The following is a 24,266-nucleotide window of genomic DNA, read 5'->3' as shown; positions in this document are numbered from 1 at the left end:
GCCACATATCTCTTCGGGTTTGAAATGGAACATGTTCCAAAAGTCCATTCAAATCGTTCTGAATGAACTCCAAATAACGTTCTCCATTCAATCGGTCCTGTAGAACGAATGGTCCTATAAGATGGTTTCCTATGATACCAGCCCAAACATTCACGTTGAATTTCCGTTGGTGTTTGGTTTGCAATATCCCATGGGGATTTTCTTCGGCCCATATATGGAGATTATGAGAGTTGATAACTCCATCTCTACTGAAACCTGCTTCATCAGTGAATACAACTCGATTAATAAAAGTCATATCCTCTTTTTGCCTATCCATGAACCAATTGGCATATTCCAGTCGTGCTGGAAAATCTTGAGGTGTCATGGCATGTACCTTCTGGATGTGAAATGGGTGGAACAGTTGTTCCCTAATTATTCTATGAATAGTGGACTTGGATGTATGGAACTGTTCTGATAGATTTCTGATGCTCATTGAAGGATCATCAGCGACGGCTTCCAAAATATTTTCCTCCAATACAACGGTACGTACAGTCCTAGGAGCGCCCTCACCACCTCGTTTTGGCAAAACTGTACCTACAATAATATCGAAATAAAACAACGTGCTCAAATTAATTATCAATTATTACATACCTGTCTCCCTCAAGCTGCGATCGACACGCTCGAATGTTTCTCTTGACGGTACCGTTCGATTGGGAAAATGCTCGGAATACAGACGACGAGCTTCTGCAGCATTACAAAATGCTCGTCCATAAAATACATGCATATCTGCATATTCATTGAATGTAAACTGTTCGGCCATATCAAAAAAATTTAAAATATCCTATAGAATATTGACAATACAATGACGGTCATATGACAACGCACCACTCAACAAAACAAAATCGCATTCCAGTTTCTCATTTTTTATCAAAACTTTCTAAAAGGTTTTTTTGTCAACATCTGTGAAAGAAATGGAACATAATTATTCCCTGGATATTTTTCACCTGATCATGTGCAGCCGTTTTTGTAGTTCATTCGTTTGCTTTTTATTAGTATAGTAAATATTTTTTTCGATGTGCGTTTTTTCAGCTAAATTTAGATTCGTGTTAAAGAATTTCTCCCATAAAATTATAATTATCAGTGAAACTCCTCAACAGTTTAGCTGTGAAGAAGAATTTGAAACATTCGAATGTTGAGTTTCATGAGATTCAGATAACTGATCAACACGAAACGTGATTATTCCACACGTATTATGTACATACAAAATATGGAATGAATTCGATATTTCATAGTAGAGTAGCTTGTTAGTTTAAAAACACCATGAATCTACAGAACTTGATATTTCTTTTGAAAAAATATCTGCTATCACAATTGTTACTTAAACTTCCATATAGGTAGGTACTGTACTTTTTGTTTACGACTTCATTTTAGCATACTTTGTATTATTCCTGTTATAAATGTTGTTGAATTAACGTTATCATTATTATTTCTGCTTTGATAATTATTCATTTCAAATAATGGTGGAGGAGCGGGTTTGATGTCGAGTAGAACTACATTTTTATCAAGACTCGTTGCTCCGATCGACTTCCCACACGAGTACTTTCATTCATAAAATTGTCCAAGTAACCTTATTTTGTTGAAAAATATTGAAAAATATCTGTCATTTCAAAGTTTTGGGGTGTGGACCATCGGGGTTAGTCCGTTCCTGACTTTGTAGCAAAACAACTGACTCCTGCATGAAAGCTCATCGACGGAATTCATTTGTTTAGTCAATTACCAAAATTTGGATGATTTTGAATATTCACTTGAAAAGTTATCAAAGAAAAACATTTTTCATTTTGTAACTTCGAGGGCCCGTAACTTGGTTACGAAGACTTTTAGGAAAAAAAGTTATATGAAGTACTGGTGATATCTTGACCCCATCTATACATTCCCGAGAGGAAAAGAGGAAGTCCAGGGACACCCTGTATATTGTGTATAAAAATGGTTCAAAAACACTTCCCTGTGGAATGCCACGATGTCCAAAAAACCCAAGATATGATCATCTGATTTTACCTGATAATGATGAAATGTAATAATAAAATCTAACACAAGTCTGAGGGCCATGTTTTGAATTGTGTCTAGATATTTTGAGATACATAAAGGATTAAACCGTAATCAAGTTTTGTTTTCATTGGAGACCAATAGATATGTCGAATGGTAGTTCCATCAGCTTCCCAAATATAGCTTGAAAATGTGTTCAATACGTTGAGACCCTTTCCACAGTGCTGTTTAAGTTTGTTGGATATGGATACTCCATTCGAGTCCATCATCCAATATCATGCCCAAGAGTTTGAATTCTTCAACGAATTTCAACTCTTTACCATTGATTGTGAACTTGAGATATTCTGGAAGACTCTTGTCACTGAAAATAATACCCTTGGCTTTCAAAGTAGAAAAATGAAAATCAGTCTTCCGACAACATCTTCCGACAACAATCTTCTAGTTTTAAAATGGTATTCTGGAAAACTTTTGTATCAGACGACATATTTTTGCTACTCATGCATATCAGCCAGACATCAGCATGAAGGCCTACATTGATGGATGCTGTGATGTTCTCTGTTATGCTGTTCATCACAGTGTTGAATAGCGTATCACCCAGGACTAAGGCTTGTGGTGTACCGCTTCGTTATGGTTTGATTTCTGAGAAAGCATGAGATATCATTTTCGAAGAGGAATGAAATCTAGTATCTACATCGAATGATTTGGATGACTATTATTTTGTATGCATTTGTAGAGCAAGAAACTTTGGTATCTGAAAAAATGTTGCAACTCCACTATTAATGGATTGTTATCTGGGAAAAATTAACACCATTATTGAGTCCTTTTTCACCTCTGGTATATAATACACAGTGTCACCATTAAAGTGCGCACCATATGGGAAACTTTTTTTCGAAAAATTCCAATGAAGTTTAACTTCGGCACTTGTTTGTGCTTTGAATTTAATTTAAAATTATGCGGCTAACTGTGACCCACTGACGTTCAGTGTTTGTGTACTTCAGTACACTTTTTGTTTCAGGTAACCCCACAAGAAAAAGTCTAAAGGCGTCAAGTCCGGTGATCTAGGTGGCCAATAATTTTCCCAGTTACGTCCAATAACTTTGCCTATGAACATTTGTTGGAGGGACTGCTTCACAGCAACCGTGTGATGTATTGGTGCGCCATCAAGCTGATACCATAGGTCGTATTTAATATTTAAAGGCATATTATCTGAAACTTCACTAACCTCATTATTTAAAAGGCTGAGATAACCGACGAATTATAAATTTTCCCTAAAGAAAAATGGCCCAATTATTTGGTCGTTAAGTATCCCACACCATACATTAGTTTTAAAGGAATACTGATCACCACATCCAACTGTGAAATTGGGATTTTCTTGGGCCCACCATCGGCAATTTTGAGAACTTACCGTTCCATTTGAAGATAACGTTGCCTCATCTGTCCATAAAATTTTATACGGAAACTTTTCTCCTCTCTCTCTTTGAAACCAGAATGAATACCCCAAACGGACATCAAAATCTCGTTCTTTTAATGTGTTGATAAATTTTGGCTTGTAAGGCCAAAATCGGTATTTTGTATAATATCGGTTATGCTCGTTTGCCTGGGTTCAATAACTTTTAAAAAAATGTTAAGTTGGGCCTCCTCATTATATTTACTTGGAGTGTGCTTTTTTTAAATTGATTTGCTACGGATCCTGTTTCTCTGAATTTTGACATTATCCTTGACACAGTTGAACATTGTTTCCTGGATGCCGTCCATTAAAAATGTTAGCTACTTGCCGGTATGGTGTATTCTCACCACATATTAAAACTATTTCTATTCTTTCCTGAAGAGACAACATTATTGCAACAATAACTATTAAAAATTTGACAAGTGAATCAACAACTTGACACTACCATAGCATGCATTTTGTTTGTCACGACCTACTTAAAAATTTTATTCAACGTGATTAGGTATCTTTACCGCCCTAGTTAGTGTTTATAAATAATCTGGAAATACTGAATATTGAAATTGTAATGTAATTTCAACTCTAGTAATTTTATTAATACTTATTGCAGTTTTTGAGTTGTGTCTGCCTTTCCAAAATTAGTTTAAGAAAATAGCCAAGTGATTGAAACTTTGCACCAGTTATGTTAAAGTTTTTAGAGCACATTTTCAATTCCTCTCTAAAGATGTCCGTATACGTAAAAATGTCACAAAAAAGTTAAACTCCATGATGAGTTTTTTATGTATATATGAATTGATGACAAATAACCGAACTTGTTTTCTAAAATAAAGGGATATCTGTAAAAAATAAGCAAAACGTTAACTTTATCCTAGTTGCATAAAATTTGGCATATGGATATAAAATTGCCGTAGACACAACTTTTTCAAGTAACTTTTTGTTAAATTCGATCTAGAAATGCACTTTTTCAATTTTATTAAAAAACAAGTTGAATTTGACAAACACTGAACGTCAGTGGGACACAGTTGGCCCCATCACTTCAAAATGAATTCAAAGCACAAACAAGTGCTGAAGTTAAACTTCATTGAAACTTTTCGAAAAAAAAGTTTCCCATATGGTGCGTACTTTAATGGTGACACTGTATATATGAGCTTCCTGAAGTCTGAACAAGTAGATCGCAATTATTCCCAGAATAATGCTACATTTTATAATGGGATCAAGATTCGCTGAACGGGATTTTTGAGAAGTTCTGTTTCAGAATCGACTTCCTCAAGCAATTCATTCAAAATGTATAATACACGGTTCATTATAGTCTCAAGGTGTTTCGATTCTATTGCACTGCCGTGCAAAACGATTTATTCAATTATTACTGTTCTTGCACTTTCGAACTCAATGAAAATACTTATTTTTTTACTGCTTTTTAATTTGGATTTTCTTTCAAATACTGTTATTCGGCGGATTATTGTGCAATATAACTCTAAAAAATGTGTTCATGAATAACGAACAAGATGTAATTCTTCCACGATTATCTTCCTCTTCATTCTCATAATGTAGTATTAGATGGGTTTCATTTTCTACCGAAAAAATGGTACGTGAAAATGCACAGGGTTCAATACTGGATGGCCTATTTACACTATGTATACTACTATCAATGTACCTTTTAGAGGTTTTGAGATATTGGTTTATTCACATGCACGCCGATCAAACTCAAATCTATCATTTTGTTCAGTTTCAAAACAAAATTATGAGGTTTTGAAAATACGTTTATGCACAGCACTAATACTTTCAAGTGCCAACTTAGTCATAACATCAGAGTCCCATATTATTATATGATATAATAATCCAAACTACATCATATCTCACCGCAAAAATCAGATATTTGATTCGAAGGACTTGTATTTGAGATATAAAAATATCTCGCAATTCTTTGAAATACATTTTTTTCTACGTTGATAATTCCTTAGTTCCTGTTGTATTTCAAATTTGTATATTTTTCATGATGAATTTTTGGTTAGTATTTCAATACATCCCTGCAACAGTATAGAGCTGAAACAATATATTTGGATAGTGTATTATTAACTTCTTACATAACAATTTCTGCCACGAAGGAAGCTATTTTACTGTAACAAGATCCATATATGTATTGTATCGAATTTGAAAAACATTTTAATGGTATTATGTATACATAATACAACCACTGAACGGTATTTCGACTAATAATTCACCGTCAATATATGTTATAACCTAAACAAAAACGAACCTAAATTCACCCCAAGTTAGTGTTTATCCATTCTACATGAATAATAGATACATCCATATTTCCGAAGCTTAAATATACATTCAGTTATCGATTTGTTTCCGTTGAAATTTTTGTGAGTATTATCATAACCACTAGGTCGTATTAGTGCTTTACTCCCTTGTATTATTGAAGTATTAACCGACAACACTTCTGATGGTTGAACAGGCAATTGACTCAAAGCAGGTGAATTGAATTGGAATGAACGTATGTGTACGTGTTTCGGTATCCTACATTCTGAATGTTATTTCAGTATAGACGGGACAATAATTGTTTTTTCTTGATCATATTTGAACTATTAGGTGATCGCAATTATATTGAGCCATCTCCCGAAGACGATTTTGAATACTAACAATCGAAACGTCGTAAAATAACTTGGCTTAGAATCTTTTAATTTTTAATTTTCATTTTTTGATGTTGATTTTTAATTTTCAGCTCGTGTTAATAGTTAAATTTTTGATTGTTGCTTTTATTTTATTTCATTGTAATTTCAATTTCTTTTGCTCAATATATTTGTTATTTTTTTTCAGCTAATCTTTTTGAATCTCCATAGATTTTTTCAAGCATTTTAAATAAATTCATATCATATTAGACAATGGGAGTCCAAACTAATGAAATGCACCACGAAACATTGTCATCCACCATCCACCTTGAAAGCAAACGGCAATATTATATCGCGAGATCATTTAAAACTAAATACTTCCTGTCATGGATGATTTCTGAAATATTCCATGGAACTACAATAAATTTATAGAAAATGATTGAAATCTTGTTCCATATATTTAATATGATTATAAATATTGATGATATACTTACATTTTCATTAGATGGGTCAATAATGAATCCTTCAACATAAACACTACTCCACCCAGCAGAACTGCACTTGAATTGAGAGAAAACTAAAATGATTGACACTAAAATAGATAAACTCTCTACAATGACTGTCTACAAGAATCTGCTTTCTTGGGGTAGTATTGGTACTGCCAATTACTTCGAAATAATCTCTGTTGTCGAAATAACCCCAGACAGAGAAATACTCATTATTCATATTCATAAACAATGCCACCAGAAACATGATGGTTAAATTGATTTTATTTAAAAAATCTGTTTAAAATTTGATTTTTCGTTAACCCGCTGTCCAACCTGTGTTAGGTTAGACGATAGCAAGTGAAAATCGATCATTCAGCCTGGGGCTTGAACCATCGACCAACACGGCGGTCAATTCGAGTTAGTGAAGACTGCACCCACGTCGAACCGACCGGCTACCGACCGACCCTCTATCTTCAAATAATATAGACAATATGAATAAATTCTTTGTGGAAGACATTTTAAAGCTTCTCTCTGAAATCACAGATTCCAGTCAAAAAGTATGAAGGTCTTGGTCTCTTTTGAGCTCTGTGAAAGGTTATCATACAATATGAAACATCTGAAATAACTTGAAATTTCGATTATGGTGCATAAAAGTATGTGGAACAACTTAAAATTTCAGACAACTATAAGAAATTCTGAGAGAATATAAATACGAAAATAAAGCACTCACATATAAAAACCTAGTGGTATCATTCTATATCACGAATTCATTTCAGTTGGTACATGGATCAGTATTAGTGAAGGTCTCAATTCTATGGAATGATAACAATCTTTCAAAATGACAGTATATCCTATACAGTGCTTTTCTTTAATGTCCTTCCCCTTTTATTTTTTGAACGGGTCAACTCAAAAAATTAAAATTTGAAATGATGAAATTTTTGCATGAATACTTTATTTTGCAGTGAAATAGACAGATAAAACTTTCAAGGTGGCGACTGGGCGGCGTCAGGGAACGAAAATTAAATGGAAACGGAGGCTTGTGATACATCTTTGATGCTCCTTTTGATATCTTCAACTACTACAAAATGGCGGAACTTTTAATAATTGCCTGATAACATTGACATTTAACTGCATAATATGAGTTAATAAGCTTGAGGTCAGTTCAGAAGATGCTCGAAATGGTTGCCGTGAACTTCTTGACACATGAACAGCCTATCCGATATATGCCGAACATTTTCGAACACAGTAAAGTCAATATCTCTTCAAATATTTATTATTCTCTGCCGTATATTCAATATTGAAGCAGGTTCAGTTCCGTACAACTTTTGCTTCAAATAGCCCCATAAAAAAAGTGGTGTCGAATCTGGCGAGTGGGCTGGCCATTCTATAGGACCTCGACGGCCAATCCAACGACCAAGAAAATGTTCTTACTTGTCTGGAGTAATGTGGTGGTGCTCCATCTTGTTGGAATACAATATCCATATCGAATTCATTAGGATTCGCTTCGACGATTTCAGTGATGAGAGGGTCGAAAATAGTTTCCAGCATATTCAAATACAGTTCCCCTGTTGAATTTTGATTAAAAGAGGTCCTACAATATGGTTTCCCAATATTCCTGCCCAAACAGTAATTTCTTCTGGATATTGGGTATGTGTTTCCCGGAAAACGTGAGGGTTGGTGTCACTCCAATACCAGCATTTTTGTCTGTGAACATTGCCGCTCGAAAAAATGTACATTCTTCATTAAAATAAACATTGTGTAGATAGGTAGGATGCCTTACAATTGTTTTCGTCATGATTTCGCAGAATTCTGTTCTTCGATCAGGGTCATCTTCAGTTAATTGGTGTATCATTTTAATTTTGTATGGATGATACCTAATCCTCTTCAGAAGTCTCCACACAGTAGAAGAAGACACCTCACAAACATTCGCGACGGAATAAGTAGACTGTTCCCACCAACTGTTCTCACCAAATATTTTCACTTGCTGTTCTTCTGGAATGGATGGATGACCTGGGGGCTTTTTGTTATGTACACTACCGTTAGTTGTGAATTTGGATACAAGTTTCCTCAAATATTTTCTACAGATAGGACGATTCGGAAAACGTTCATTGAAAATATTTTCGGTTTCGTGAAAGTTACGCGTCGCACCGTAAATAAAAATCGCTTTAATTTTTTCTTCCAATAGACGAGAATTGACCATTTTAGGGATTGTTGACGTGATAACTTTCTACTAGTAAAACCGAAAACTGAATGAGAATATTCTGATTGAACAATGATATTCATCGTCATGCTGACATTGTTTGTCGTTTTCATAATTAAAAAATAACTTGACAAACCTTATCGGGTTGTTGGAAATGCCATATGGAAGATAAATAGAAATATTTCTAGAAATATCGATATTAATGTGATTGTCTTCAGGAAATTTATTGATCCGTCATTTTGTAGTAGGTGAAGATATTGAATTCATATTCTAGGAAATGATGAAAGTAGCCGTTACTATGTGGTAGGAAATCATAAAGAGGAAAAGAAAATTGAAACTTTCTATGTTTTTTACCACTTTTATTTGTAACTAACGTTATTGCAGTTTCGTCCTATTGTCAAATATAGGAAATAATCATGAAATAATCCAGATTCATTTAATTAAATACATGAATTTAAAAATGTTCCAACCTCACTTCAATATTTCAATACAAAAACACTCAGTATCCAGAATTCCATTTTTTGAAATTTCAAGTTCATAGACATCGAAATTGATCCGATCACAGGATATAGAATATAAAACAATCTCCAAATACGCAAACTTGGCACAGATTGCATGCTGAGCATTTTACCTTAGTACAGTGACCGGATCAAAGTCGCAATGTCAGCGTATGATTCTTTATAAATATTGAGGGAGGTCATGATCATTAACAGACAGTATTCAGATTTTCAGTTTTTGGTGTTTTAATATATTTTTCTTATTAACATTTGAGTGTGAGTTTATTTAAAGTATTTTTTCCGTTTCTCTTACAATAAATATTTAATTAGGTTTTAAATAAGTTCTTTCATTATTTTCAATGAATAAATGGGTGAAACCGCGAATAAAATCCTCTCGTTAATAGCCAAGCGAGTACTGAGTTGTGACACTATAAGGACATTTTCAAACTTATACATTATACATAAATTACATACATCTAGTATTCATACTTATACTTAAATTTAATTAGTTGACTCGTTCACAAAATAAAAGTGGGGGACATTAAAGAAATGCACTGAATGATGCCAAACTGAAAAACTTGATTAAAAAATATGTATGCGCGTGCATACATAATTTTGAGACAAAATCCTAATTTTGTCCCATGGTCTCTTTCTTTCATGTGAAATACATAACTCATTTCATCTCATGACTTCAAATACGTAATGTTTCATGTTTCTACACACTACATGTTGAAACACATTTTTCTACAGTAAAGAGTTAAGCCAAGTTAGTACACGAGTCTTCATCTAGGGACAAAAGAAACATCCTACGAGCCCGTTTTCATTATAAGTTCTCAAACCATTCTATACATTGTCACAACTTGATGTCCTACACAAGTATTAAGTTTACCGCCCAATTACTTTTTAGATTTGAGGGCACACTGCTGCAAGCCACTAGCTACAACAAAAACATTGAAGAGTGAAGGATACAGACTATAAGGAAAGGAAAAGAAACAAGGGATTGGATGGAATATGTTGCATACCTGAAGCTCGCCACTTCTTATGAGAATACTCAATCTGGACTTTTTTTTTCTGAGTAGAAGATTCATCAGAATGCAGATATTACAATATTCAACGGGACATATTTAATATATTATATTACATATTATTAATAATATGTAATATAATATATTATTCGAATAGAACAGTGTTGTCTATTTCCGAGCGGTTTTTCAGTTGCAATTTGAGCATGGAAGTGAAAACTCTATGCAGGAAAATCACCCTTGTTTGTGGGACAAAAGCGAGCATGTACTACAAATATATATTTTGATTTCATGTATTTTCTAGTTTCCCATGAGATATGTGTTGGTAATTTGTGATCAGAACAATACTTTATAAACATGAACTAATCTCAATGTAACAGTAAGCCTCTCTTCAACGCTGATAGGTAATCTTCTCGTGCAATATTTCTGTAGCAAAGGTCGGACAATTGCCACAAGTTCATCGAACGACTCTCTCTGATTTTTTTTTGTATAAAACAGAAAACCTTCCTGCCTGGTTTCTCCATCAGTGGTACGGGTGCACTTTCCACCCCCTTAGGTGGCGTTTTCCAGCAAGAGCGTCTTCTGCTTCAAAAACGCAAAGGGATACCACCATTCGATAGTGAAATATCGCTGTAGTGGTAGACTTCATAGTGATAGCTTTGAAGGTGCGAACGATACTAGAGGACGACAAGGGAATATTTTTTCTCTATTCAGAAAGCCCGACTGCCAGGAAATCACTCGGAAATCGCGGACACTCTCACGTACTCACTGTAGCGATTTTTACCCAGCAAGTTTCCGCTCGGAAACCACCCTAGAAAAAATCGCTCAGTATGTCACCCGGCTTATCAGCAGAATATGCAGTGGCTGTTACTGCCAGTGCCAGTAAGAGAATGAGTTTACAGAAATCCTTCAAAGGTTTCAGCAGAGAGATTCGACAGCCTGAACTCAATGAACTGCGCAACTTGATAACCCCGAATGACGTTCTAAGAGCACTTGTGGGTTCCAAGAATTCACTGTTCCAGGCCCAGATAGGAACACTTATTGGTGGAAAAACTACCAAGCACACACCACGATCTGGCCAGAGTTTTCAACTCATGGTTGGACGGAGAGCAGCTGATTTCGATTTCGATGTCGAGTAGTGGACCATTCTCATTCCCAAAAGCGGAGATTTGTCGATTCCTAAGGATTACAGACAGATAACATGCTTGAATTCGTGTTATAAGTTGTTAACAAGCATCTTATGCATATGAATACTCACCGCAGTTGACCAAGTGTTCGAACAGATATATGAGCAGAGATGGTCGAAGAGTTGAGTCGCTGGATGTAAAGAGAACCTGTTCATCAATATATGTGTAATGCAAGAGTCGATATAGGTAAGCGTAACCTCTTCGTGGCCTGGATCGATTACCGCAAGGCATTTGATACAACATCGCATGATCTCATATTGTATTTGCTTGGATGCCTTACGGTGCCCGACCAAATAGTGCGATGCCTTGTTCCACCGCTGAGTGAAATAATGCCACTCACAAGAGGTAACAGCAGTGAAGAACTCTCTCCGTGGCAAATATCAGCACAAATTGGTCATCGGAACTATTGGGGAAAAACAAAGTGGCTGCAACAAATATGCTTGCTGTTTCAATCTTACTCTTTTCTTTTTGTTCAAAGTAGTGAAGTGGACTCGAGAGAAGATGTGAAGACCCGAAAAATGATGCACTTCCATAGGAGTTCGCATCCCAAATCGTTCATTCCAGGGTTGCACTTTCCCCGGCAACAGGGAGACCGTGGACTTTTAATTATGAAGTGTCTACATAATATAATGGTACTGGATGGAGTCTGTAAAGTCGTCAGGAGTTCGGATCCCCATCTGTGCATAATCCGCGACCATGAGTGAGTAGGAATTGAAGCATTTCTCTTAAGGGCAGGTGCCCGAGCAGCTGGTGAACTTGGTATATTTTTCGACACTAACCGAGGTTATCAAAACTCTGTCATCGAGTTGGAACTTGTTCAGCAGAAGGCTCATATAAAAACTGCAGAGATCACCTCACTTCTGCGGCAACACAAGAATAAGCCAATGCATTTGGTTTTCTTCAATAATATTGAACACCTTGGCGTATCAAAGCCCCTGACTTACGCTTTCTTCAGGTCGAGGGAAGTGAAATCGGAAACTGAGGGGTTCATCATGGCCTGCCAGAATAATGTCTTCAACACCTTAGTCTACAGCAGACGCGTGCGTGGTATAAAGGTTCCTGACACAAGGTGCAGGGTCTACCGCGAAGCGTCCGATTCAGCTTGTCTAGCATATGAGGTCTCGACCTTTATTCATCTACATAACGCGGCCCCAAGAGTCCTTCATCACCACCTACGGCACTCTTACGGTATTGACGACACACCGGTATTGCTCTACGCTCAGGGGGATATTGAATCCATTGTGTAGAACAAGAAGTGCAGAATTTTCAGAACTATTCGTTTTTCAACCTCAGGCTCATACGAGTTGATAACCCTGATGTAGTCCTTCTTGGTCACCAAAGCACTAAGGCAGAAATGTTAACCGGACGAATGCAAAAGGTTGTCATTTTTAGCTCACTGCGTTTTCTCAGGGCACATGATTCTTGGACCCGATGATCACTCTCCGCACGGTAAGAAAAAAAACATTATTACATTGGGAAAACGCTGAAGATCAGGTGGTCTGTATATTATTCTTAAGCGTGAGCGTGATATAATAGTGATACAAGTGAAAATGATGAAAAAAATAAATTTGTATCATCAAAGATTTTTCTCGACTGTTCAGGGATCATTTCAACTCTTGACTATTTATTTGTCATGCATTTTTACATTGATTGGAATTGATTTTCCGTTAATGGGTGGAAATATTTCTAATAAATCTTTGCGACACAAATCATTTTGATAAATTCTTCAGTTTGACTCGTTTAGTAATCAATAGATGGAATGGTTTTAGGAAAAGCATATAGATGGGGAATTATGAAGCTGAATTTCAATTAAGTTTTCGATATCAGCTCTAGCTGTTCGAGTCGCATATGAACAATTATCCCAATCACAAATGATATTAGTTTACATTCTCAATCATCCAACGAGAATCGTTTTGCCACCACTCAATAAAATATTTTACAATATGTAGGTATTGTGACCATGAAGATCAAATAAGCTCATATTTATGTATTTGTTGATTTTTTGTTAATAGATGGAAATAATTCTAATAAATGTTTGCGACAGAAATCATTTTGATGAATTCTGCAATCTGACTCGTTTAATAATCAATAGATGAATTGATTTCAGGACAAGCATATATTTGGGGAATTATGAAGCTGAATTATAATTCAATATCATCTCTAGCTGTGCGAGTCGCATATGAACAATTATCCCAAATAATATTAGTTTCCATTTTCAATCATCCACCACCAAATAAAATATGTCACAATATTCTGATAATCAAGGTCAAATAAGCTCAAATTTATGGATCAGTGTTGACTGCTAAGGGACTTGTTTTTCAATGAAATCTTATTGCGGGAGATCCAACTAATACCGCCCTGGAATCGGAGAAAACTAATTAAGTGACATTCAAATCTAGAATTCATTATGAAGAAGAATAATAAGTTGAAGTCGTGCTTGACATGGAAACGAAAAAAATGATCAGGCGAAGCAAGTGAATAGGCAAACTGTATATACGTGTTTCGAGCTACTTTCCTCTCGTGTCCTAAGATTGTTGACTGAGATGTTATGAAGGGAGCCGCCTCCTGGACGATGTCAGTTGGAGCCTTGTACAGACAAGGCTGGGGAGGTTACTTCCTATTGCTGACACCGCATATGCTTCTTTTCAGCAACGAAGTAAAACCGAACCTTGCCTACACAGCACTGATGGGAGTTACTCAACTCAAGAGCTTCAACTATTAGCTTTCTACTTGGTGTACATGATACTGAATTCACATAGTTCTTATGTTCTGTTCATCAACCTCTAAGGAGACATAAGACCTGTTGACTTTTCCACCTACAACTACCATCAATATTTTCATCCTGATGCCAAATTTCCCACATTTAATGACTCATTGCTCACGATTCAGCAAGCTTTAAAAATGAATAATGAGTATGGTCGCGAAGCAAAGGCTTCGAAAAGGGAAGGTGGCCTTTCTCTGTTTATAAATGAACCAACACATATTCTGGGTCTAGATTTGCTGGTCTTCTCGATTTATACTTCACAACCAACCCTGAAATGTACATAGTCGTAAAATCGCCATTGTAATATTCAGCCACGAATTAGTTTTCAATGAATTATCACCTCAACTGAGCAAAATTCACCATAACTACTTGAGAAGACCTTCATAATCAAGTTGTCGTCTGAAAAATATTGATTACCAAAAATCGTATTGAGTTTGTTATTGCCGAATAGATGCAAACTGAAGATAGTAAATAGAGTAAATAGCTGCAGATAATTTAAAATATATTTCTGATTATCGGCTATAGCTGTCAGTTAGCAATAACAAACAGAACTAACTAATTGATAAAAATTTTGGAAATACCAATCACTACTCTCGCTGTGCAACCCACTACGTCAAAAAATTTTTAAAATGGATTCTGATCGAAATAATTCTCAACAGCAATATCAACAAAGCATTTGGTCTTGAATTTGATCTGCATTGGTGTTGTGTTCTTTTGAAAATGAAAGAGGAGAATTTTCTTCTTGTCATGAGATTGCACGTAATCAATCTACACTCAGAAAGGACAATTGATCACATACTCTTCAATCAATGATATTGAGAATTTTTAGATGATTTTTAAATGAACATATTTATTGTATGACTCATTTTAATAAACATTCATCAACTTGTTTTCCGTAAGCAAATCTAATATAAGTTTATTTTTTCATACGTCACTCGTTAGATGGTTTTTGTTTATGACTTTCCAGCTTCTTTTTTGACCTCTACAGTAGCCAATTATGAATTTCTCTTTGGAAACTTCCACCATCAACACCAGAGATATCCAAGAATATAATTGTACTAACTTTTTTCTACTAAATAACAGTACCTAACAGAACTTAACACTGAGACTATTTCAATTGGAAAATGGAAATTTGGGTTATTAACTAGGCAAAACCATTTTTCCAACTGAATATAATTTTTTGAGGCGTTTTGATTCTGCTTTGTAACTCTTTATTTCCGTGAATTAATTACGTTTTGAGTGCTTTGATGATTTCGATCCTTCAAAAAACTAAATTTACTCAGGAGAATTTTACAGTTTCTTGTCTACTCTTTGGAAACAACAACAACAACTGAAATTCATCTGCAAACACAAAAAATCAATTGGTAGCATTTCAACCAGTTTCAAATCATTGAAAAAACACATTTTTCTCCGAATACCTGAACGAAAACCGAAGAAAATAATCCTCATGCGTGATGAATCAGAGTAAAATCTCGAAACATCAATATCTTTACATAACATCAAATTCAAATTAAATCCGAATTGAATTTTTTTGCGTGAATGCAATACGCGTAGCTTCAGCGTCTCCACTGAGTAGCGTTTTGATAACATCCACTGAAGGATGAATTCTCCATTCTTATTCATTCTCCTTTCCATCGAATATATGGCAACTGTATAAACATTGGAAATTGAAAATTTCATTCACACGAACTGAGTATATTTGATATCATACGTCAGTCGGGTTACACCCTCCCGGTTTATTAGGGTTGAGATTTACATTTTATTCGGAAAAGGTGTGACGTGACCTGTTAAAGCTTTCATAGAATTGCTGAAGGGCGCATAATTGGTAGAAATGTTTATATATTGGGAGAACTTCAAGAGTTTTCAGTTCTCTGAATATCTTTTGGGAGAAAATATGATATGCTGAACGAAATAGCAAGATTATTACTCAATTACTGTTTTGGAATTGTTGAGATGTGGATGAGTTTCAAGAGACGAGATTATTCAAATATTAAAATAATTGATGTTCAAAATTAATTCTTGCAGATCATGAACAGAAGTATCTTTCAATAATGAAATAAAAGAAACTATATTTGAAACAATTACTCTCACATGGACATTGAAAGGAAGTCCTTTCATAACAAGTACTTTTAAATAATTATTGACTTACATGAAAATCACCCAAAAATGATAGACTTATATGTAAGTATCAAGGCTCTCTCATTAAGGTATAACTTTTCTGTAAATGAGTATAAACTGGGAGGGAAAAAGTTATTTTCTCGTTATTCAATGTTTATATGTAAGTAATTGTTGTGAAATAGATAGTATTGTCATTTACGAACGGTAAGAAGTCTAATTAAGCATTATCAAAATCATACTTCTTAACATATTTCTATCAATTCTATTACTGAACATTATATACAATTTCACATTCGAATTTACTGTATCATATTTCCTCCATAATTATATTTTCATATTTGTCATTTATATTTTTGTGAATTAGTTATGTATAAATTTGAAAAAATATTATAATTGAAATTCACCTATAATACAGTTCTTTTTTGAGAAAAAGCCTGAAGAAATGAGAATTGAGGTTTTGAGCTATCTACCAATTTTTTTGTAGTGTGACTGAAATTTCTGACAAACACTGGCAAAGGAATCAACATCTCTATTGACGATATAATGAGATCACTAGATTGATAAATAAAATGGAAAAAGAAATATTTATGTTAGAGGGTTCTTGAAACATGTACTGAAAACTGGAAAATAATCCGGAAGGTCCTAGGTTGCAGTCATTACACCACTCTCCTCAGCAATCTACGGTATCGATCAGATAAGGAAAATAATGAAATCATAGCCGTCACCTGAGCCCAATGTTTTTATTATTTTCTTATCTGATCAATAACGTAGATTGCTAAGGAGAGTGGTTTGATGACTGCTACCCAGTACGTTCCGAATTATTTTTCAGTTTACAGTACATTCTCCAATGAAACCGTTTAACACATTTTTTTTACTTATTTTATTTTCAAGTTCTCAGTTTTTAATTTCTATCCACCTTAATGATACACAGTTCTCGGAACGTTTTAACCTTTTACCCTAACTTAGTTGGTGTATGGCTAACGAAGTTTCATTTTTATCCTCAAAAAAAAATGCAAAATAATTAAATGAAATCAAAATTTGTATGGAAAAGACTGCCATGGAAGTCAAATAATGAAATTATTCCTTGAGATCTCCTGAAAATATATTTTTATTATGTAAAGTATAATATTCGAAAATACGTCTCTTGAACATGAAACGGCATGGCCCAGACTCACTGCTTTACACATTTTCCCTATTTGTCCAATCTATAAAAAGTGGAGGATGAAAGGTGAAACACATGAGCGGAAGTCAATGACATAATTCACATTTCAAAACTCTTTTGACATCTGTCGAACAGATTGAGGAATCAAAGATCAGTAATCGGCAAAGAAATAATTACATATATGAATTTCTCTATTATAATTTTCATTTTCTTCAGATTGTGGTGGTCGATGAAAAAGTGGAACATCTGTGTTTGTAGGATCATTCTATCGCTTATCGGTGATGTATGGACCCCTCTGTATTTCAATAAAACTGCTCTCTTTGAAAAGCCTTCTTTATCGTTGAAATTCATTGGATTGAGTTCTCTGTCAATCCTATGAATGTAGTCTCCGTAAGGGAAGATGTTATCACATTCATCTACATAGGCTTGTCCTTTATGTATAACTAAGTCCAGCAATATTTTCATGGTTTGAGTCTAGCGCCACATAAATACTTGATCTATTGTGAACACAGCGCCGTCTGGTGTTAATCGTAATTGGAAAACGTTTGTTGATGACATTATTATTTCATTCACAGAAAAATTATCCATGCGGCAGTACTATCAAAATGAACCCAACCCATTAAGCAAGGTGGGCATTGAAGTGAAAGGTATGGTGGTTCATCAAAAAGATTCTTCATTACTTTACTTCATTGATGAATGATTTTGTCGTTTGGGAGAGTTGTCTTTTTCATTTATACATTTACTGGTTTCTGACCTGGTACTTGAACATTATGACTCACAGAAAGAATATGAGTTTAGAAAAACAGAATCCTTAAAAAAATGGTAAATAAAGCAAAACAAATCAAAGAAGTGAAAGTTGGAGAAGCGCACAAAGTGAATTCATGAAAGTTCAATTTCTGAATTTGATATTCAGGAGAAGTCTTTGAATTCTGTTGATTTTCAAAACCACAATTGAAATTATGAATGCAATACTGACGTATCGAAGAATCAATAATGCTCATGTCATTTTCGAAAGACATGGCAGTAAAAATATATTTCCTCATTGCAATCTATCCCTTAATATTTTCCAATGCTCACAAAAAAGTAGGTACATTTTGTACTCAGCCAATATCGAATTCAAGAACTGAAATCACCCAAATGGGAACTTCTTCGTTGTTCCAGACTGCATTGAGGTTGACGGCAGAAAACTGAGAAATATAAGGTATTTTTCAGCTCACCAGCTAAACGACAACATTTAGAAGTCAAAACTTGTGAGAGCTTTTGACGTGCAATTTCTAGCACAAATTGGATGAGTGGAATGTACCATCATGCTAATCAACCAACAACTGTCCCTCTAACAGCCCATATAACATTTTGTCAAATTATCATTATTCCTTTCTGCAGCACATACAGTGTGCCGAATGGAATTATTTCGGTTACGGTACATATTTTAACAAAATCTCGAAATACCTCAAATTTAAATTATAATTTGACATACTTTGACCAAAAAATGCCACCCCTATCTTCAAGCCCCGTCGAATGACAGATATAACCCCCACTTTTTTAAAAAGAAAATATAGGCTTGTGATACATCGTTTGGAAGGTCTTTTCATTTTATATGATAAAATGTTATTGCTTTTGAGTTTATTGCAACAATACGGATAAAAACACTCAACACTTGCGATTAGGACGGTCACGCCTGATATGGTGAATAATGTTAGAAGACAGTTTATTTGAGAATAGAATGTTGCAAAGACCTTCGCGGTGAACATTTTGAACATCTAATACGTTAACATACATAGATCTTTTACGTATTCTAAATTTCATTACGTTTTGCATTACATTTTAGTTTTTGGGTGTATTTTATTGAATTTCGGCAACGACATAATTTTAATTTATTCTATCTTAATTATTGCAATAAACTTGAAAGCGATGACATTCTTGAATAGAGAATAAAGGGACCATTCAAACGATATTTCACAAAGCTATACTTCCCATTTGAAAAATTGGGGGTTGTATCTGTCTTTCGAAGGGTGTTGAAAGTAGGGGTGGTATTTTTACGTTGAAGAATGTCAAACTATGATTTACATTTGAAGTGTTACTGGATTTTCTTTAATATGTACAGTAACCGAAATAATGAATTCACTTCATTTGGCTTTTATACACTGTATAATGCGTATTATATATTCTGAAAAAGAAACTCATTCAGGTTCCCTCATTTATGTTTTCTAGTCTTGCTTCGGATAAAACACGATACTGAATCAGGTAATTCACATCCACCAGTAAACAACTGAATAAGTAATCAATTAGTATACAAGTTTGAAACTGATTCCTAGACTGATGAAAGATGATGTCTTTACTAGAAACATTTTGATTGTTTTCAAGAAATGATTTTTCACCAAGTCATCTCAATATTTTGAGCATAATTTTTTTATAATTATTACTTATTAGGTCAATATTGTGATCCTCCTAAGGTTATTATTATTCATTAAAGGAGGTCCAAACTTGAAATTTTATACGATATTTAGAGAGTACCGCTTTTTATATCATCCTCAACGTAGACGTCACACAATTATGGTTAATCTTGTAGAAGTATCTATTGACTTCCAAACTTGGATTCTAGTATTTGAAAGACTTATGGTAGAGGACTTCGAACATTTCTCTCTTTAGAAAACAGGTATTGCCTATTCTATTACATAAAGGATATGATAAATCAAATTTTTTACAAACTGTCATTTTGAAACTTTGAAATTCAGTTGTCATTTCAACAATGAAATGGAAACATTTAATAATCGCCTCTCAGAAATAACATCTTTCCAACGAACTCTCCACAGAAATTTAGGATACTCGGCAGTAAACGGAGTTTTACCAACTCTCAACTCCACTGAGAACTTCTGAGAAAAAAATCGTCACTTCGACGAAACTGAATAGATAGATTCTCAGTGTCAGTAACGTAGTAGATGAATTCATTAATTTCTGTTGGAGAACGGAACCCAGTTCTAAAGGTGACTTCCAATGACCTCATTAGAATGAAAAAACATGAAAGGTACTTACCCGCCATTTATTTGATCTGATTTTACCTTTTTAAACGGTTTCATGCAGCTTGCCCCTTTTGTTTGTTTGTTTATTTATTTGTCTGGTTCAAATTCAGTAATTGAAATTTGACCTTCTTTCTGCTGACAGATTGATCTGAAAGTTGGAACACACATTTAGACGACAATACAAGTCAATTATTTCTATATCATCCAAGATGGCCGCAGCTGAAAAATGGCAAATTATATATACAATATGACAAGGCCTGACGGGTAGAATAGTAGTATACTTTGAAAAAAAAAAGATGACCGCAGCTACAAAATGGCGGACTAAATATTTTTTCACAACTACCTGATTATGCGTATCAAATGACAGGGTTCGATTGAAAGAATATTAGGCACTAAATGAACTAAATAGAATTTGAAGAATTCAGTAACAACTTGAGAATGAAATGAGTAAAAAAAAGATAATAATGATGTAGATAATGTACTAAAAACTGAAAAATCATTTGGAAAGTCCCAGGTAGCAGTCATCACACCACTCTTCTCAGCAATATACAGTATTGATCAGATTACAAAAATAATGGAATCGTTGGGCGTAGTATTTACAAACTTACTCAGGTTAGGCTACGCCCGAAGATTTTATTATTTTTCAATCTGATAAATATCGTAGAATGGCTAAGGAGAGTGGTGTGACGATTGCCTAGAACTATGAGAATTATTTTTTAGTTTTCAGTACATTATCAACATAATTATTATTTAACATATTTTTTTTACTTATTTCATTATAGCAAGATGACCTATTGAGAAATGGAAAATGATTTGAATATTCATAACTGCATATTTTCCTCATCTTACAGATGCCATTGTTAATTCGCTTCAGTCTCCTTCCTTCAACTATTGATTTACTTTCAAAACTTTCATTTAATCATTTCATTTCATTGAAGTTATGTTCAAAACCCTCACTTTCAAAATTATGTAGCAATCTGCAAGCTGCTGTATACTGAATGGAAATTTTTGTTATTCTGAGAACTTTTCAAAAGCTATACTTTCATCATCTCCTACCAATTTCATTCTCCCCAAATATAATTTATAATGCAATAGAAAATTCTGTACGAGCAGCAATTTGACTCGTGAAAGTGCTATTGCTCTAGAAAATGTTCTCCAGTAGAATATTCTATGAAAATATCTCATTATCACCTGAAAGATTAAAAGCTTGACTCTTCTTCATAATGAAGGAGTCCCAGTTCTACTCATTGGCAAAATTAACACTCTAAAATAATTGTGGAAATAAAATGAGCAGAATATTTTGTAGTTTCATTGAAGATACGTTTATGAGGTCAAGAAATTTTGAAACTATTGTTCAACTACTGTTGACTGAATTAGCTAGCCCATTAAGGAAAATACTACTCGAAGTCACTTTCAAAATGAATTGTCAAGAATGTATAGTTTTCATATCAATTAAGACTGATTAGGTGTCTTCAATATATATTTTTATGAACATTTCGTTTATTCAATAATTGCTTTTGACATTAATTGAAAAAAAGATTTGGATACATAGCAAAATTCAAGGGTGTCTTATGAAAATCAAATAAAGGTTAATCAACTTCAAGAAAAGTCGCTACTATCCACTGTGATGATTTGCAGGTCATTCAAAAATAGTATTCAAAATGCAGAATTCTGGAGCATTCTAGGAGAGGTTTGGAAATGGGGGATAAAGGAGATGCAGAAACATTTGTTGATGCTGTGGAGAAATAGTAATTAATGAAGAAATAGTAATTAATGAAGAAAACAAATATAGAAGAAAAATACCCCCTTTCTCTATGATTTGGTTATGACACATACTTCGAAGTGGCCCTCTCTTACTACCCAATGGCTTCCTGATATTACTAGAACAGAAGGTGAAGATTATTCCATACATCAGTTGATTTTGGGAACTCATACTTGTGATGAATAAAATCACATTTTGATCGCAAGTGTTCAATTACCCAACAAGGATGCTCAGTTTGATGCCTCACACTATGATAATAGAAAAGGAGAATTTGGAGGGTTCGGAGCAGTCTCTGATAAAATCGAAATTGAGATAAAAATCAATTACGAGGGTGAAGTGAACAGAGAAAGAAACATGCCTCAAAATCCTTGTGTCATTGTCACAAAGACCCCATCTAGTGATGTATTGGTATTTTATTACACGAAAGACCCTATTATACTTGATCCAAGTGGAGAATGCCACCATGACCTCCGTTTACGTGGTCACAAAGAAGAAAGGATATGGTCTTTCTTGGAATTCCAATTCAAATGGATATCTTTTGTCCACCATTGATGACCATACAATTTGCATGTGGGATATCGATGCTACACCTAAGGAACACCGAGTTATTGATGCAAAGACCGTTTTCACGGGACATACTGCCGTCGTAGCCGTACGTAGCCTGGTACCTTCTACACGAAAGTATCTTTGGATCGGTAGCTGATGACCAGAAACTTATGATTTGTGATACACGTTGCCATAACACCAGCAAACCGGGCTGCTCCTGGCTATACAATTGTACGAATTACTATACAATTCAATATTTTTTCGTACATGTATACCACATTGACGAAAAGCATACATTTTGACTTCATTTGGTTTTGCATTGATTCGGACGACACCACGGTTATATATTTACAAATTTCAATCACTTTCTCCTTCGATAGTCGAGTAATCTGTCTTTCTCTGTCTTCCATCTGATTATGATAGGCGTGTTCCGCGTGTCCGTTTGTCATAGAACTCATAGAAGTCATAGATCATGATCACAGAGCACTTTATTTTCAGATCAGTCAAATGTCAAATCAATCGAAAGCCGCTGACGCTAAAAGAAAAATAAATTCAGTGAGAAAAGAGAAAAGACGAATTATAAATAAATATTTATGAATGGTAGTTGGTAGTTCACCTCACCCCTCTTGATTTTTGTTTCAAGAGACTTTGTATTGTCATTTGATTTGATACATAATATAAGCTAAAGCTAGACTTGTGAATGCAGAATTTTCAATTAATATTAATACAAATAGTAATCAAATCAATATATTTGTAATAACTACTTCAAAATGTTCACATTCCACATACGATGGAGTGTCTATGCATGCGCTAATCGCTTTTTCCATCTTTGCAACTTGCGAGAAGCTGTCACTTGTCAATTATTTGCTTTGGAGCAGCACTGCCAGCAAACCGTCGTACACCGTCGATGCACACACTACTAAAGTCAATTGTCTCAGTTTCAATCCCTATTCCAAATTCATCCTTGCTACTGGAAGAGCTGATAAGACAGTAGCTCTCTGGGACCTCAGGAATTTGAAGTTGAAGTTGCATAGCTTCGAGTCGCACAAGAACGAAATATTTCAAGTTCAATGGTTTCCCCATAACGAAACCATCTGGTACTGACAGGCGGTTACATGTTTGGGATTTGAGTAAGATCAGGGAAGACAAGAGTCCGAGGACACGGAAGATGGTCCTTCCGAAATCTTCTTCATACACGGAGAACATACCGCCAAAATATCCGACTTCAGTTGGAATCCTAACGAACCCTGGGTAATTTGCTCCATATTGGAAGATAATATTATGCAAGTGTGGCAGATTGCAGAAAATGATGAAGAACCTGAACAACAAGTTTCAGATATCGAAGCCACTGCAAGTTGAAATGTAATTTGTCATCGATTTTTTCCGATTGGGTATCTATTTCATTCAGTTGATTGATGT

The 24,266-nt window shown here is 34.6% G+C and overlaps 1 protein-coding gene and 1 pseudogene across 1 annotated transcript in view; one reads left to right on the top strand and one right to left on the bottom strand.

Moving 5' to 3' along the window:
• The window catches only part of LOC111506190 (limbic system-associated membrane protein), a 1,118,878-nt gene that overhangs the window by 702,700 nt on the left and 391,912 nt on the right, over positions 1-24,266 (bottom strand). The gene's annotated exons all lie outside the window — the stretch shown is intronic.
• LOC111504519 (chromatin assembly factor 1 p55 subunit-like) lies at positions 12,891-24,265 on the top strand (annotated as a pseudogene).

Source organism: Leptinotarsa decemlineata, unplaced genomic scaffold (assembly GCF_025532065.1).
Source record: "Leptinotarsa decemlineata unplaced genomic scaffold, Ldec_3_MD MMD2_tig00000035_RagTag_RagTag, whole genome shotgun sequence".
Lineage (NCBI taxonomy): Eukaryota > Metazoa > Arthropoda > Insecta > Coleoptera > Chrysomelidae > Leptinotarsa > Leptinotarsa decemlineata.
Note: the sequence above shows the minus strand (reverse complement) of the source record. Positions and strands in the feature narration are given on the sequence as shown.